General features: G+C 47.6%; 1 protein-coding gene across 1 annotated transcript in view; it reads right to left on the reverse strand.

The window, feature by feature from the left end:
• Nucleotides 1-1008: 1008 nt before the first annotated feature.
• The window catches only part of tspan6 (tetraspanin 6), a 120773-nt gene continuing 104243 nt past the window's right edge, over nucleotides 1009-17538 (reverse strand). Inside the window, exon 8 of the mRNA XM_076046344.1 lies at nucleotides 1009-1022. The gene's annotated coding sequence lies outside the window, so the exon portion shown is untranslated. The remainder of the gene's footprint in view (nucleotides 1023-17538) is intronic.

Here is a 17538-nt window from a genome sequence, read left to right on the forward strand (position 1 = left end):
GAAATTGAACTCCAAACTCATCTTGCGCCAGACCAGAACGAAAAAAAAAACGGAAAAAGCCAAACAATGCCCCGTCGCATTCACGGAGCGAAAGAGCGGCGTGTGTTGTCAACACACTGTGGCGGTTAGACTGCAGGGAAACAGGAAGTAATTGGTGTGATTGTGTGAGGCTCTGCCGTTTTGTATCAGGGTCAAAAAAGAAAAGAGCGTATGGAAGAGAGGGATAGATAAGGAGGAACGGCGGCGAGTTGGCTTTATTGAACCCCGCCCACTATTTACTCCAATACTCGCAACATTAGACCCATTTCAGGGTTGAGGGATGAAGACAACAGGAACAATATTGCTTTCAAGTTCTCTGGCGCCTCTCCCTCTGGATGGCACATGCTGGGATGCCCTAATTAAAATCCTCCTTTTGTATTTAAAAAAAAAAAAAAAGCCCGGGATGTAATTGGAAACATTTAGTTTCAGTTTAGAAACACTTGGATTCCTTGCCTCCTACATTTGCCGCGACTTAATTACATGCGGAATATCGCGCAGGGGCGCCGACAGGAGCAGAGTTGCTATAGAGATGACCACAGCTGAGCTTCGCTTGGAAATCCTTCTGAGTAATGAGGCAACCAGGCAGGCACACACATCACACACACACACACACAGAGAGAACTAAAATAAACCCACTGTATGCAAACAAGTGCAAGGAAGAGTCTACCTCTGCATCAAACACGTGCGTTAACACCCACACTCTAAACCAAGCCACTACACAACCCTTGCTCAGTGTGTTGCCAGGCCCTCTCACACGGAAACAAGCCGCAGGGGAGGCGCCGCCGCTGCCGCCGCTGCCGCCGCCGCCGCCCCTTCCGCCCAACCTCGCCGTTGCCGCGCTAGAACCTTCTCCACAGCTTTACTCGCCCTCCAGGTGCAGCTTCTGGGGCAGCGCAGCTGAAATCGATGGGGACGTGACGGCCGCCGTCACACTCATTAGCTGCCGCTTGCCGATGGAAGGTGGGGGGAGTGGTGGTGGGGGGTTGCCATTCTTGGCCCTCAGAACGGATCAATTACCCCCTTTCCCAAGGTGCTGCAAGAAGAAAAAGGACAGGAGAGGACACCTCACGCTGGGCGCTCACACGTGTTCCATTTTCTGACCCGTTTGCCCTTCGATCTTCATTAAAGCTCACGCAGCCGCCGCGCCAAGCCAAGACACGGCGTTCCTCCGAAGAGCTGCAACAGTGTGTGTGTGTGTGTGTGTGTGTGTGTGTGTGTGTGTGTGTGTGTGTGTGTAAAGATTGGGAGAAGAAAAGAGTTTTCTCTCACGCAGCGTTGCACTCGTGACTGATTTACTCTCTGCTTTACAAATCAATACGAGTAATAGCCAACCATCGGCAGGCGGCGGAGGAGAGGTCACAGATATTACGGAGACGGCATGCGGAATCTGCGGCGTGATGCCTCAGAGCCGGACGGGGGGCCCGGCTCGTATGCCGGCCGGGTTACCGTTTGTGAGCGGCGACGCAAAGCAAAAATGAAGAAAGACGTGTTGGGAACAAGCGTGAAGCTGAGGGCACGCGGGCGATCCGAAAACAATAAAATTAAAGTCCTACCTGTGGATGAAACGCCAACTAAAAGCCTTTCAAAAGCCAACATTAAACTCAAAAAGGAAAAGATAGGAAAGGATATTACTATAAGCCCTGAATTGAGCGGTGACACTTGAAACCCAGGCACCGGATCCTCCTCCGTTTTTGTAATCGCATGTATCTATTTGAATAAGGGGGAAATATCACGGCGCAGAGCAGAGAGGGTGATCGTCCAAGCGTGGCTGCTTTGACTCATTCGGCGCATTACACAGTAAATCAGGAGCCACTAAGAGGGAAAACGAGGAAACGAGGGACCCAGAGCAGGATTTATTAAACGGCTGCGTGCGGGTGACGTTTTGAGCATTTAATCTGTTTCCTTTTGGTTATTGGTTCGGTTATGTGAGGAATGAAATGAAATTGCCCGGAGAGCCGTGTGAATCTGTGTCACTGAATGCGTCATGTTTATGGTTGCGGAGAGACTTGCAGGTTACCCCAATTATTGTTGGATATTCAAAGCATTTGCAATATTTTTTTTCTCCGTCTACATCTGTAAATAGAAGCAGCCGCTTGTCCACATTTTTTACGCAGTTTGTTTCACTGCCGATCAGCTTTTACGCGACAAGACGTTAGATCCATTCAGAAGAAGAGCCGGACTTATAAGTAAGCAAACTTTACAAAGGATGGTCACCCTTCACACTTCAGTAGAGGGAAGTGAACGCGAGGAAAATCCCTCTGTGGCTGAAAAACGTCTGCAATTTAGTCAGAGAAATACAGTGAACTTAGCGGCTCCGAGGTAAAAACGCCGACTCGGTTAATGTGTTTGCTCTCGGCTCTTATGCAAATTTGACCCTCTACCTCCGAGGAATTCAAACGCGCGGGGCATCGCAATCGCAGAAGTGTTTAAGTGGGTGAGACAGAGGGAGAAGCTGCAGCGTCTCGGGGGTAAACGAGACTCACTTGTTGCTGTAGTTAAAACTGCAGCCCGCAAAGCTGCTTCGTTTGTCTGCACAAGAAAACTGTCATTATGCTCCATTTTCAGGGAATTTTCCTCAAAAGGTTCCCATGGGTCACCCAAAAAAAAATGATCACAACATGCATTTACCTCAATCAATGTGCAGCGTCTAAGAGTGTCTCATTTTGTTCCAAATGTTTGTTTTTCACAGAAATATTTACCTTTTAGTTAACTGGTTCACTCTGACTATTGACTGCAAGATTGTTTTTGTATTACTGTGATTTTAACGGCGACAATTACACCGACTCAACCGCCATACATTTTTAAAAATGAAGGATGATAATGTAGAAAATGATGCTCTTGAGCATGCTCTTGAGCATGAGCTTAAACATGCTGACTTTGCGGGTGTTCCCTGCCTGATGTGCATGATGGGGGACGTTTGTTTTTGCTCTTCTGAAATGTTCTGCTGGATCTGCAGTGGCAGGTTACAGCTGGCAGCTGTTTGAATTTTGACAGATGCAGCTTGAAGATCTCCCACGCTGAATCGCCTTCAGCCAATTGGAGCGTGGCCGGACCAACACACCAGCTCTCAAGTTTTCAGTCTGTCTTTAGATGGTTGGCGTCATTATCGTTGTCGTTGTCGTTGTCGTTAAAATACATAAAAAAGATTTATGCTGCTCCCACCAAAATGCCAATGATGAAGTTGTTATTTATGACTTGATCTTTTCTGCACATTTTACTCATTAATCTTCTGATGGTTGAGTCCATTTGCTGAGAGGGATATGTTTAGGTTTGCCTGATTGGTTAATAGCTCGATTGGTTTGCTTTGACGGTTGACTGGTTTGTTGGGAGGTTTGCTGGTTGGTTGAGCTGGCGTCTCTAAAGACGCCAGCGAGGGATCTCTGGTTGAGGTGAATCCATTCTGCCGCCTCCGGGATTAATCACGTCCTCGGTTATGGCTGCCTGCACACTCTCAACCCACTTCCCGCCAAACGCTTCTGATCGTGCACTGGCAAGAGACCCATCAGACGTCAAATGTTACCTTTTCCCTAAACCAGGAATCTGACCAGGGATTGAGGGGGCGGGCACACAGGCCCGGTGCACGCTGTTGTCATTAGTTACACGGCACAATGCGCGTTAGCAGAATAATTGAGGGAGGCCGTTGCAATCAAACCTCGGCTGCAACGCAGAGGTTGTGTGCGACCAAAAAAAGAAAGCAGACCTGGGCCGGCGCGCATGCATGTGTTTTTCAGTCTGGAAATATCACAAGGGTCAAGAAGAGTCCAGGGGAGCATGTTATGGTGTGATGTCAGGTCTAATTATCCAGTCTCGCCTCCGGCTCATTACTCAGATTCTGCTGGGAGAAGGAGAAGAGTGGCGAAAATGCCAGGGGTTGAACCCTCACTTCTATTTCAGCAGCATGTGCACAACCCCACCACCCCCACCACCTCCTCCAGGAATTTGACGAAACAGTTGAGAAGGGCACTAAAGCTTCCATCTCAAGACTTCTAGCCGCCCCCCTGCTGCCCCTCGATGGCTTTGCTTGGAGTAGGATTCTATTTAAATCCCAATAATAAAAACTGCAAATACCCCCTCTACAAAAAACATTTTTGGCCACACTGCTCTGACTGAAACAGTTTGTGTTCGCGTTTACACTAACTGGGAGCGGAATAACTTTAGAACCAGGAGGTGGCTGTCATGGGGGAGACGTGTGTGGAAACAAAGGAAGCAGCAAAACAATTTCAAGGCAAGATCTCGCTATAAAAATGCATCTTATTCATCAACCTGCTCGGTGGTCGACTTAACGGCACTAATGGCTGCCGAGCCTCATGCGAAGTGCAGCAATCATCCGCGTGAAAAAGAAAAAAAAACCTCCTCCGTAGCCAAGAACGGCTCAGCGGGTTTGTGAATTGGAACCAAAGAAATGTCTGAGTCCGTGGCTCGCTCGCGCTCGGCAAACAAATCAGACTCGGTGCCGTGCAAACAGGCCGACACCTGAGATTATCTCATCTGTTCTACTCTACATATCCTGCAAAAAAAAAGACGTGCATGGAACTTATTGCTTTGCAAGCTGGGTTTTCCAGTCGCAAGAAGGATGAGTCGCACTACGACCCAGGCCGCGTCCTTGGAGAGCAGCGATTGGAGGCTGATTGCGTCACATTTGGCATTTAAAAGGCAGCCCCAGCTGGAAAAGTCCTTCATTTCCCAAGACTGGGAGCCACATCATATGGATCCTCAGAATGTTCCAGAGGTCACTATGGCCTGAATTGGCAACATTGGCAGTGCTCAGGTTGAGGCAGGGACATGGCATACTGGATCAGTGGTATTACCAGGATGCGCCGTCCCTTTAGTAGCATATTGGTGGCCATAGGTGGACAAAACATTGAGTGACTGCTGAATCACCTGACAGAAGCTTTTCTGACTGTGTCTTGCATCCAGCGAGCTTTCGATTCATCCACATCAGCGCCTGAGCGAGTCAAAATTAGATGGTGCGAGACATCGTCAATTTCCACAGAAAAGCGGCTTTGTTTTGAGCAAGGATATTCCTCCCACTGCCGCTGACCTTGGTTGGCTTCAGCTGCGAGCGGCTCGCATTTGGCGGCGCACAATTCGCAGTGCGCGGTCCACTCAGCGCTCCGACAGGGGAAAGAAAAAAAAAAGGACCGTGGCCGTGGCTATCACAGGGACGCAGCGACTGTGAAGTCTTGCCTGCACGGCGTGATCCCACAGATTAGCGTGGATGTTCGGAGGAGCCGTGACTCGACACAACAACAATGTCACAGAATCGGTCGCGGCTAACAGCACTGGCATTACTGCGTTTCTTTTTTCAACTCCTCCTCCTGTGTGGATATGTGTTCGAAGGTGATCTAAAGAATTCCTCACGTTACCTCTGTGGGATTAGTTAGGATAAAAAAGGAATGTTCTTAGTCTCCCACGTAGACAGATATGCCCACCTACTGCCTCGGTGTAAACTCTGGTGGCCAGCTGGCCGTTTCTGCCACTTTTCGTACATTTGTTTGCGAACAATCTTCCTGCTGCAGTCAGGTTTCAAGTTCCACCATCACTGGGTCAAGTCCTGACTGGAGGTTCTACTGCCCAGTTCTACCCTTCAGAACCTACCTGATGCAGGTCACAGGACCAAACTTTAAACCTCGATTCAACCCTGGCGCTGCAAAGACACAAAGCTATTTACTCTGCAAATATTTATTGAAAATATCTTATGCAATGTTCTTTCTTTGGCATGATTTCCCCGCGTGGTGCATATAAAGTGCATCTAATTATGCAAACGAGAGGCACAGAGATTATCAGAGTGAAAGCAGAAATGTCCTCAGATGGATCTCAAATGCATAAATCGTGATCAAGCAAACAAGTTGTCACGTCAGTGTGGCCAGATGACATGTTTTTCAACGCTGCTTTTTATTTACTGACTTTCAAAACACTTGCAGGAATATTTTCCATGTTTGTCAAGCCGTGAAAACTACAAACTCAACTGCAGTCCAAGAACAGAGCGAGTCATGACTGCCTTGGGACCCGTCGTGTGACTGGGGTTTAAACGGCGCAGATTTCAGGCACGACAACACACACACACACACACACACACACACACACACACACACACACACACACACACACACACACACACACACACACACACACACACACACACACACACACACACACACACACACACACACACAAATTGACTGCTTTAGCCTGGCCAGGTAAACACATACAAGCCACCTTTGTCTGTCATCCATCCACTAGACTGTGAAATATAAATCCAAATAGAAAAATACGAGACTGGAAATTGGAATTGTGTTTTTCAGCTATTTCCTCTGCACTGAAGGTAAGTAATCAAAATATAATTAAAAGTTTTATATGTGTGGTGTGTGTGTGTGTGTGTGTGTGTGTGTGTGTACACACAAGAAAAGAACATATTACTGCTAACCTTGCTACTTCTTTTTGCCCTTGCCAGAGATGGACGTCTTTATTCCAAAACTTTATCCTCCCACTTTGCCGGAGGCTCCTCCATAATTTAAATGCTGCTCCTCTCAGTGCATGCAGGTGCCTTCAATGCACCTGCATGCACTGTGTGTGTGTGTGTGTGTGCGCGCGCGCGCGCATGCAGGCGCGCACACACGCACACACACGTTTGGGAACAGATAAAAAAAAAAAAAACACAGCACTAGATATGTGGTTGTCCCTCTTTACTCTTTCCCCCTCTGCTCGCGACGCACTTGTACCTGAAAATGATGAAAACAGACGTCAGCCTGTTTCTTTGAATTTCCTCCCAGGACCATATCAACGTGCCAGGGAGTCAAAACCTTTAAGAAATCTCCCGGGTTTTTCCAATCAGAGCATGAAGAGAGTGCAGGGATAGGGACTGTCAGCGTGAATTCCGGAGATAAGTTTTGACGTCCCCGGCGTGCGTCTGAGCACGACGCAATCGCTCGCTCGCTCCCAGACAAGGCTGGCATTCACATTAATTGAAGCCATGACAGCTTTAGATAAATAGTCAGCAGCTATTAAGGTCAGCGTCTCTCCGGTTAGGCACCTGCTCCGCTCGGCGCCGCATCCGTCTAGCCGCAGTCCCACGCAGCACTCGGCTGATAAGGCATCTGTGATTGATCTATGCGGCAATCTAAAGTCCGTCTCTTTTATTTGTCAGGCTAATTTGCACGTAGGCTGAGATCTGAGAGGCATTTACCCTTTGAAGAGCGCACTTAGTTCCAGCAATCCATTAGACGCAGAGTCAAAGCCCAGGAATATTTCATGATAGCCAGTAATCTGTGAACGGGGGTTAGCGCTGTCACCCCGTCGCACGAAGGCCCACTTTGACCCAATTAGAGCCGAGTGCACGGAGGTCCGCGGCTCCCTCGCCGCTCATCCGCGTTCCTTCGGACGGCTTCAGTTCCTCCCAGAAGGAAAAGGAGAAGAAGAAAGAAGGAAGAAGAAAGAAGGAAGAAGAAGCTTTATGTGCGGAGCACCTTTTAAAACCTGAGGTTATAAAAGGCTTGGAGCACTTACAAAAAAGAAGAAGAGGGGGGCACTGAAGTATTTAACAGCAGCCTAAATGTCGTTTAAATTAAATAAAGAGGAAGCCAAACATTGGATTGAGATTTAAAAATCGATCCAGGTGTAAAAGCACCCAAGGAGTTAAACCTTCCCGATGCCGAGCCACTTCAGTGAAGTGTTCACAATCTCTTTCGAACCAACAGACTCGTGAAGCCTTCGACTGGGAGGAGCAGTGGTTCAGTTCATATTGCACAATTTCAAAGAAATTAAACCGTTCATCTGTTTGGGCGCAAAGACATTATTTATAGCTCAAGTAAAATAAAACTGATTGACTGTGCCGAGCACAGTGGTTAGCGCTGCCACCTCACAGCAAGAAGGTCGCGGGTTCGATTCCGGACCAGGGACCTTTCTGTGTGGAGTTTGCATGTTCTCCCTGTGTCTGCATGGGTTCTCTCCTGGTTCTCCGGCTTCCTCCCACAGTCCAAAAACATGCATGCAAGGTCAACTGAACACTCTAAATTGTCCATAGGTGTGCATGTGAGTGTGAATGGTTGTTTGTGTCTATGTGGCCCTGCGAAGAACTGGCGACTTGTCCAGGGTGTCACCCTGCCTTCGCCCCAAGACAGCTGGGATAGGCTCCAGCTGACCCCCGCGACCCTGATCTCAGGAAGAAGCGAGTATAGAAAATGAATGAATGAATGACTGTGCCGAGTTGAATTATATTGAGTGCGTCAACACAGTTAATTATCTGTCAAAAAAAACCAACCACTCAACACTTATCCCACTTCTGTCCTGCTGTGTTTCATTTAGCACTTTAACTTGGATGCGTTTTGTCTGCGCTTTTAGGTGGTCGACTCAGCGTCGAGGCTGCCTCAATCATTGCATAATGACTGCATGTCCTTTCAATCAGAGGTAACAAATTGTGGCTTAACTCAACAGTATTAATACGCAAATCTACTTCGGTTTGACTAAAAGCAGTCGTCATGGGACTGTTTAAAGACACCCTGTACTTAAATTTGCCCGTGTCGAGTTTGCAGAGACACTTCACTAATGACAGCTTTAAAAGCAGCTGAGCCGCCTGGTCTGCACCACTGGGACTCCAGTCTCACAGATTTGTTACTTAGACATAGAAATGTTTTGCTTTGTTTTGTTTCAAATGACAACTTAAAAGAAAAGATGGAAGTAAATAACAAAAATGTTTATCATTACTGTATGCACAAAAGCACATTTATTATATCCAACTGAAAACATAAAAATATATTTTGTTTTCCATTTCACACTAGGTCGCAATATGCAAATCATGCGTATTGTGACTTTCAATTTATTTTATTACTGGGGCTCATACAACCTAATGCTAAATGTTGTAGGCTTTGCACTGCACGTACACCAAAACAAACCGGCTCCCTGTAGATTGGTATCACCCTCTCATGCTTTGTGGAGAATGTCAAGTCATGCCAAATCAAGTGAAGCAAAATACCAGCAGAGCATTCTGGGATTTGTAGTATTAGCAGTACATGTGCTGTATAATACCGACAGGCAAGCTGTAGCAGTGATTTTGTATTGCTTCACGGGCCAAATATAATGGCACCATGGCGGGCCAGAGTTTGGCGCCTTTACTTTAAAGGCTGGCTTCAAACAGTGGCTTGGCCAACTGAGCAGCTGCTGAGAGGAATTACTCATCAAGGCAATTACCTTAAAAGCCTTTGTGCTTTGATTTTGTCACACTACTTTATGTAACAACTGAACACGATTTAACACTTTTGGGGAGGAGTATGACAATCGGGAAATACACGTCCTGACCGTTTCGTCCGTCACCACTTTCATTAACGCTCGTACATCAACTAGCAGTAAAGGGAGCGCCTGAAAAGCCTCAGCCGTCGCGAGAAGGCTCAGCGTTTGCCGCGGTGATGTGGCGATGACGTGCACGCGAGAAATAGAAGACGCCTCTGCTCAATGATTAAGTGACTGTTGGAGGACCTTCGTGAACTCCGCAGGGCTGCCCGCGATTCAGAAAGCGAAAGCTGCCAAGACGAATTCCGTCCTCAACGCAGCGGCGGCAACAGCACAAGCACGTCGCACCCTGCCAGCTGGAGGTCCACCCGAGTGACGCTCAAATACTATGGAGGAGACGGGGGAGGGGGTGGAGGGTGTGGGGGGCTCAGCCGGTCCAAGTACGTTGGTCCTTCCATGACTCACCGCCTTCGCTCCAAAACAAGAGCACCAGCGGGAGAGCGGCTCTAAAAATAAAAAGAGCAGGCGCCGTCAGTGATTCCTCCTCACGTCCTGCTCCGCCGCCACTGGCAGCACGGCATCACGCACAAAAGAACCGCGTCTTTATCTTCAAAAAAACTGGAAAAAAGTGAGAGGAGCTGCCTCGTAAGACCAGCAGCGGAACGGAGTTTGATGATGCAAAAGATGAATAAATAAATAAATAAGGATCTTAGATATGCTGGAACTGAAGGTGCAGGAAAACATTTGCAGAGTGCGCGAGGCGGAGGGAGGAGAGCGCCAAAAGGTCAAGCCGGTGGAATAATCGAACGTCTAAATCATTCCGGCCGAGTCCAGATTCATTCCGCAGCTACTGAATCTTTGGCAGAGACTCGCTGCCTCCCCTCCGGCGACCCCCCGCTCCCGCCCCTCGGTCAGAAGGCAGGACTTGACATGAAGAAACGCTGCCAATCGGGGCCGGCGAGCGCCGCAGTCTGATTACATTTCGCGGGACGACCGGATCGATCTGCATAGCAATGGGTTTGAACTCTTAGCACGGCAGTTTCCATAGGAACTAAGCGAAGGTGGCGACCGTCTGAGACGGTGGATTGACGGAAACGCTTTGAGTGCCCGATTTATGGTCTAAAAAAAGAGAGCCGCGGGGCACGCGGGATGATTTGACATTAATTGGGAGCGATCACAAACTTGCACAGCAAGGAAAACACACAGCGCATCATCAACAACAGCGGCGGCGGCAACGTGGTGATAAAAAACAAACTTTTCATCGTGTAAGCTCTTCCTCGAGCACAAACTTCACAAAACAAACGAGGCCTGAAGCCAGGCGTCTAATCTGAGATGGAAAATCTGTTTTCATCGGGAAACAAAACCAATAGAAAGAAAAAGAAAATCAAAAGGCTGAGCGGCTGTTTTGGCTGAGGGGAGAGAGACTTTTTATATTTAGTGGGGTTTTTTTTAACATGAAAATTCATTTAAGCGCCTCTTAAAACAGACGTCATGACATCATTGAAATGTATTCCGCAGCAGAGACTGGCAACCACACTCGGTCCTCCCTATTAGTGCTCATCCCGTATGATATGAACATATACAATACCTACATATATGTCTATTCAACAACAATCATTAAAATTTCCTCCTTGTATCTGAGGTTTCCGCAGTCGGACTGGACAGAACCCGAGACTGACGTCTGGATCGTGAAAACATGTTTAGAATTTTCATGACATTTGCTTTGATTATAACAAATACGCTGTTTGAATTTGAAAAATGATCTATGAATAGTTACATTATCAATACATTGTTACTTGAGCTCCATCTTTTTACGACTGAATTTGTTGAATTCCATCACAGGCATCGGAGCCGAGTCTCAGCGGCCAGCTAAATGGAGCAATTAGAATTATTTTTGCACATCCAAATAAACAAATAAATAAACACTGAGGGAGTTCAAGAGTTCTACTTTAATTTGCCTGCAAAAATGCTTTATCCCACTGACGATAGTGTTGGTTGCCTTCGGTCTCAACTTCACTGACCTTGCTGTGCACCAAATCTCTTCCTTCCTCGTGTTTGGATTTTTGTTTGTCACCCTGGACCCATGCAGATCAGCCTCGCACCACTAATTATGCAAAAACTTTATGAAACAGCACGATTTCAAGTTTCGTGGAAGCCTCAGTCAGACTTCTTTATTTGTGGCCACATCCCACATGCCTTTGCACAGAGTCCCTGCTTCCATGGCAATCTTTGCAACTGTATTGAGCTGCTGGAGCATTTTTTTTATTTTTTATTTCAACCTTATTTACACAGGCAAACAATCAAGAACATTTTCTGCCCTCAGATTAAAGTCTGGGGGGGGAACGCTGCCTGCTGAACCTAATGCTTTGTTGGAGTTTTGAGGGAGCCAGGAAGAGAAAAAACACCTGTTTTTGATATCACTTTTTGTGATACCACAAAGGGCCACATTCCTATGGGCATTCCTATGCCTATAAAAATTCTGTGTCTGAAAAGTGCAGGAGTAAAAAATGAAGTCAGAAGTTCACCGACTGACTAGAGATGAATTATAGTTAGAAAACAATGGCTGAATTTCGCATAACATGGCACCTTTAAAATAAGGTTGCGCCTCCTATTTACTCTCAGCCTGTAAAAATCCTTATCGAGGGTCTGAGGGGCGGGGGAAAAAAATCAGCCCACCATTCAATAGTTTTTGACAAGACTAAACACTGAGCAGCGGCGGCTGGAGAGCGGCAATATTTCATATAAATACCAGCCCTTCCAGTGCTTTCAGCCTAAAGACAGGTAATGACAAATGTCACTAATGGGGCGAACATCCCGAGGAGCACCAAATAAAAGCAGACAGAATTAATTGGGCGCTGCCGCCGTGACCTTTTCCGTTTGATAAATCATAAAGCCTAAGAGAAGGCCTCGAGCCCTGTGAACACGCAACTTTGAGGAATGATCTCAGATTCCCAGCGCTGTTATCGACCCGGCTGCTTACACACACACACACACGCACGCACGCACGCACGCGCGCACACACACGCACACACACACACACACACGCACAAATAAAACAGCCTTTTTCCGATTAAAATGGACCCAAGACACCCAGAGCTTTATTGTCTGTGGAGGAGTCACATTTTATTTCATCACAGGCACGCACTCCCCTGGCGCTCAATTAGGCTGCAACAGGAGGAAACGCACAAGTCTCTGGACTGCGAAAATTACCGAGTCATTAGGTTCTTTTCTTTAGGACATTTTAAGAGGAAGCTTTGTGAGGGGGACAACGGCGGCTCGGACGCCTCGAGAGCTTTAGACCAAAGCCATTTAAAATCACAAATCGCAAAATCAGTGCAGACTAACTTCCCTTCCAAGTCAAACATGGACTTAAGGTTTGGAGTTCAGTGGTGCGATCTTTACAAGGTCGCACAGCGGACCATAAACGCACCCTGGCAAAGCCAACGACGTCTGGACGGCGCATGCAAATTTAAATTCATTTCCGCTTGGTCAAAATTACAGTTCTGCACGCGTTCATTCAGGCTGAGGCAAATAAATGCACGCATTAGACACACAAACGCATTCACGCCGAGTGCTGAAGATCCGAGCTGCTCTTTGTTGTCAAAGACATGAGACATGATCAGCAACCACACAGAAATAATCGGAAGCCGTTTTATTAGCAGCGAGCTGTCTACCGGCGAGATCAAACTGTCTGCAAATGAGATCCAGCAGCAGCAGTTTACTGCGTGTCGAGGAAGGACTGCTGCGAGTAAACAATTTAGTGTTGAAACATGTTCTCAGCATGTCGCGAAATCTGAACAGGAGTGCAAACGTCAGTCTTATTACGAATCCAAAATATGTAGCACTTCTAGCAGGAGGTTTCCTCTTTTATGGAGATCTGTGTCGTTTCTTCACTGTGGATGCGGGTGAGGCTTCCTCTCTCGAGTCAGGATGAAAAATGTCAAAAAGCTACGGGGCCTTTGAAAAGTTGAGAGAAGACAAGAGTGACAGAGAGGTGGAGTGACCAGCAGCTGAGAACAAGCAGCGAGGTCACACGGCCAGACGCTGCCCGCTGCTGCTCAGACGGTGTCAGCTTTAATTGGAGCAAGTTGGTACATATGCCAGAGACAAAGTGTGACCAGTGCGGAGCAGATGATGCCTTATCCTGACGCGACCCCATCAGCCCGCTGGAAGGCCTCAAGTTTTTTTTTTGCGGTTGGAGAAACTAGCTGCTGTCACGGAGACCAAAAGGCAGCAGCAGCAGCAGCAGCAGCAGCAGCAGCAGCAAGACAAGTTCTTTTACCGCTGGAGCCGCCAGTCAGGAGAAGAAGGATGGCTCGTTTATTCTTCTGAAGCATTAGAAAAGTAGTGCACACACACACACACACACACACACACACACACACTCATGCGCGCGCGCAGACACACACGCACGCAAGGGTGCATTTTTGATTAGCCCAGGCTAAGCTATCAATGCTCCACCTTTATCTTAAACTGAGAGTGATGAGGTAGGAGGAAAAAACTTGATACAACTTTATCACATTAACGGCTTAAATTAGCGACAAGCTGGCACAAGTTTAATCACCAACGCGCTGTCAAGCACAGCGCTCAGGGTGGGGGCTGGGGGGGGGGGGGTGTGGTGAGAGAGTTGCTGGAAACAAAACAAATCAAATCATTTTAATCTGCAAACTCCATCCTTCGTGCCAGCTTGGGCAGATTAAAAAGGTAAAACTGTCCAAACTTCAGCTCCAGGATGAAACAGGAGGATGAAAGAAATAAGAAGTGCTGTACCATAACTCACGCCTTTGATGTCATCACAAAGGGCTGATCTCCAGAAGGGAAAGATTACTCTAATGTAAGTTTACAGTTACAACAAGTAGTTGGGAATTCATCCCCTGCAGGGTTCACAATCATTTTACTGACAACATCTCCAAACTTTTCATGACATGAAATTACTGCCACCTGTGAATACACAGTTTTTATAGTTAGACATGTGAACCTTTGCCAGTTACCTTATGGGACAAAAACTGCTTAAAATATTCAAAATACAGACACAGTATTTGTGTTGCTCTAAAACAAAGGCTAAAATAAAGACTGAAATACAAAGGCAGAGTTAGTCGGCTCGGCTTGTTCTGTTCATGGAGCTGCAGCATTGTTGGAGACACGAGTTGTTGGGGATGTGCGTAGCATACTGTACGTGGGGGATGGAACAACAAACACCTTCTGATAGTTCGTAAGGGGCACGGTCAAATTACATAACTCGACAAAATTCTATGATTTTTCCAGGCCTGGAAAATGGCATTTGCAAATTCCATCACTTTTCCAAGTTTTCCATGACTGTGAAAACCATTTTTTTCCCCATACCCCATCAAGCGGCGTCAAACCATCTCCGTCCGGACCGAACAGGCAGGTCCCTAAATCTCTCCACTCACTTAGCGGTGCCAATCACAGGAAGACGCAGGGAAAAGGCAGAAAAAATGAAGTGAAAGCCGCCGGCGCTCGTGTCTCCTCCTCCTCCTCCTGTCTCATTCACACATCTGCCTTCCTGCACGCGGGCGCTATTCCCTGGGCCCTCAGCCGTAAATTAGCAACCGGTCGCGGCTCCTCCCCACACAGGGGGGGGGTGCTGCACGAGTCGGCCCTCAGAGTGTCTCCCTCCTGTAGCAGGACCCCGCAGGCGGCGGCGGCGACGGTAAATAACCTGCATAAACACGTCGCCAGAGACAACTCACAGACAGCGGCGCATTTAATGCTAATAAGAAAGCATCGGTTACCAGATTCCGAATAATAACTCACATTCGCCGGGGCCTGGGATCGGCACCGGGGGGTGCCGGAGTTTATGGAGTCGGCAAATTGCTTTTCCCCACCCCCGCCCCCGCCTCCATTCTTAAACCATTCGGCCCGGTCCGCCTTTTCTCAGAGCGAGCCGAGGATGATGGAGAGGTGCAGGTGCGTGATGGGACGGCTGACTGAGCAACAGCTGTCCTATGGCCACGGCCTGCTCCAGGCTGTGCAAAAAAATGAGAAAAAAAATCTATCTGACCATCTTAGTCCTGGGGGGCCGGGGGGGGCACTTGACGGAGTGATGGGATGTTTCTGTTCCGGCAGAGCCTCGGGTGTTTGGATGCAACCAGCAGCACTTTTGGCTGCTGCTGCTGCTGCTGCTGCTGCTGCTGCTGCTGCTGCTGCTGGACTGGGATCGTGAACGTAGCAGCTGGACTGGGGATCAGTTGAACTTTCAACAACTTTCAAGTAGTACTTTTTTTAAGACAGGGGTGGGGTTGGTCTTGGAGGAGGGGTGGGAAAGAAGGGTGAAAGGTGCGACAGCGACTCTTTTCAAATCCGACCGCGTCTGATTCAGTCCTCCCTTTACTCTGGTCGCTCCTTTAATCTATAATTAAAGCCTCAGAGTCTCCAAAGTCCTGTCCTTGCTGCAGGGTTGTACAAGGACCGACCTCATGCATCCCACCCTCCTGCACGCCCACGCCCGAGAGAAACGTTCAGAGGGAACACAGTCTGCTGTTTTGGTGCATTTTTTGGCAACAAGTGAGGGAAAGGGATTATTAATCTTTTTGTTTTTTTTTTTGCTTTTAACCCGACGAGGAAATCAGAGTGCATGTGGGTGATGGGAATGAGCGTCGGCACGGCAGCGCGGGGACGTGTGAAAGTGTGAGCAGCTATCGGCACGGCTGCTTCGCGCCTTGTCAAAAATCACGCCGGCTTTAATTCTTCTGATTTTGATCAGAGGACGTGAGGGTTTTGACACGGCGAAGCCTGGTTGGCCCTGTCATAGGAAACATGTTGATATTCTGGATTGGCCTGACATTTTCGTGCTATTCAATTTCATTTCTCCTTGTTAGGAAGCAACGGCAAACTGCAGGCGGAAAAAGAGTTTCTTTGTTTTTCTTAAGTACATCATCGCTGAATTTGACTTATTTCAATCATGATTGCTCTCATTCATTCACTCATAATGCATAAAGTGAATTTAATGCAACGTGTGTGTGTGTGTGTGTGTGTGTGTGTGTGTGTGTGTGTGTGTGTGTGTGTGTGTGTCGGCAGGCGGATGCAGTGTGCAGCTGGGGAGATCAGCGGTAGTGGAGTGTCACCTGGAAACATCCATATCTGGTGTCACCTGGAAACATCCATATCTGCTGTCATCTCTGACACTTGCTGTGCGTTTCTCCAGTTGATTGTGTTGTGAGGGTTTTTTTCTCTTTTTTTTGGCACACCTCTCCGGGTGGCACCTCTTCACTTTAGACTCGTCACCTCCGTTTGCCCTCTCTTCCAAAATAACCCGCAGCTCAACAACCAAATCAGAGGCAGCCAATCAGCCCCCCGGTTTCGGTCCAATTTAGGGAGGACATGAGTACCTGGTGATGAAGAAGACCTAAAGTCTGACAGAGGCAGGAAGAGGCTGAACCTCCAGAGATTAAACTGTCAGACAACATGGCAATTTTGCCATATTTCTAAGTTACAGGGTTAAAAATGTAACCTGGAAACCAGTAGGGCACTGCTAAATGGTCTCATTGTTGAGTTATGGACCCCATCAGAAGCTTCATTCATTTTACCAATATATTTTCAACAACATGAACAGGAGTCTCTATCCTCTCACAGACAGACAGACAGATTGATGTAAGCAATTTTAAAATGGAATGCACAAATTTGGTTAAAATGTACTTGCATCACAATGTATTTCAAATGTATCGTAAAGGTTTGTGTTGCAACAGAGGCCCATTATTGCACATGTTCAGTCCAGTTAGCTGCGGCATCCAGCTAAATACATTCATTCATCAGTCTAATGGCAGCCAGGTTAAAGGATTTTCTGTGACACTCTGTTTTGGAGCGCACAGAGAGGTACTGTGCAGCACGGCGGTGGCTGGTCCGCCCCTCAAGGACCTGGTGGAGGAGGAGGAGGTTGGTGCTTCCCCTGAATTTTGCTCCTCATCCTTCTCTCCACCACAGTTCCCAGAGGGTCCAGACTCAGCCCTATCACAGAACCACCAGCTCTCTTGACCAACTTCTTCAGTCGTGCTGCGTCCTTCCTGGCAATGTTGTATCCCCAGCAGACCACAGTATAGAAGAGAATGCTTGCCATGACAGCTTGATAAAACATGACCAGCATCTCCCTACACACAGTAAAAGAGTCTCCTCAGGAAGAAAAGCCTGGACTGTCCCTTGCAAAGGGTATCTGTATTAGCAGGCCAGTCCAGTTTATCATCCAGACGGAGTCCAAGATGGAGTCCAAGATATCTGTATGACCTCACCACCTCAATGTCCTCGCCATGAATTTTAATG

The sequence above is a fragment of the Nelusetta ayraudi genome, unplaced genomic scaffold (assembly GCF_046127955.1).
Source record: "Nelusetta ayraudi isolate G7.1 ecotype Tasmania unplaced genomic scaffold, CSIRO-AGI_Nayr_v1 ptg000090l, whole genome shotgun sequence".
Taxonomy (NCBI): domain Eukaryota; kingdom Metazoa; phylum Chordata; class Actinopteri; order Tetraodontiformes; family Monacanthidae; genus Nelusetta; species Nelusetta ayraudi.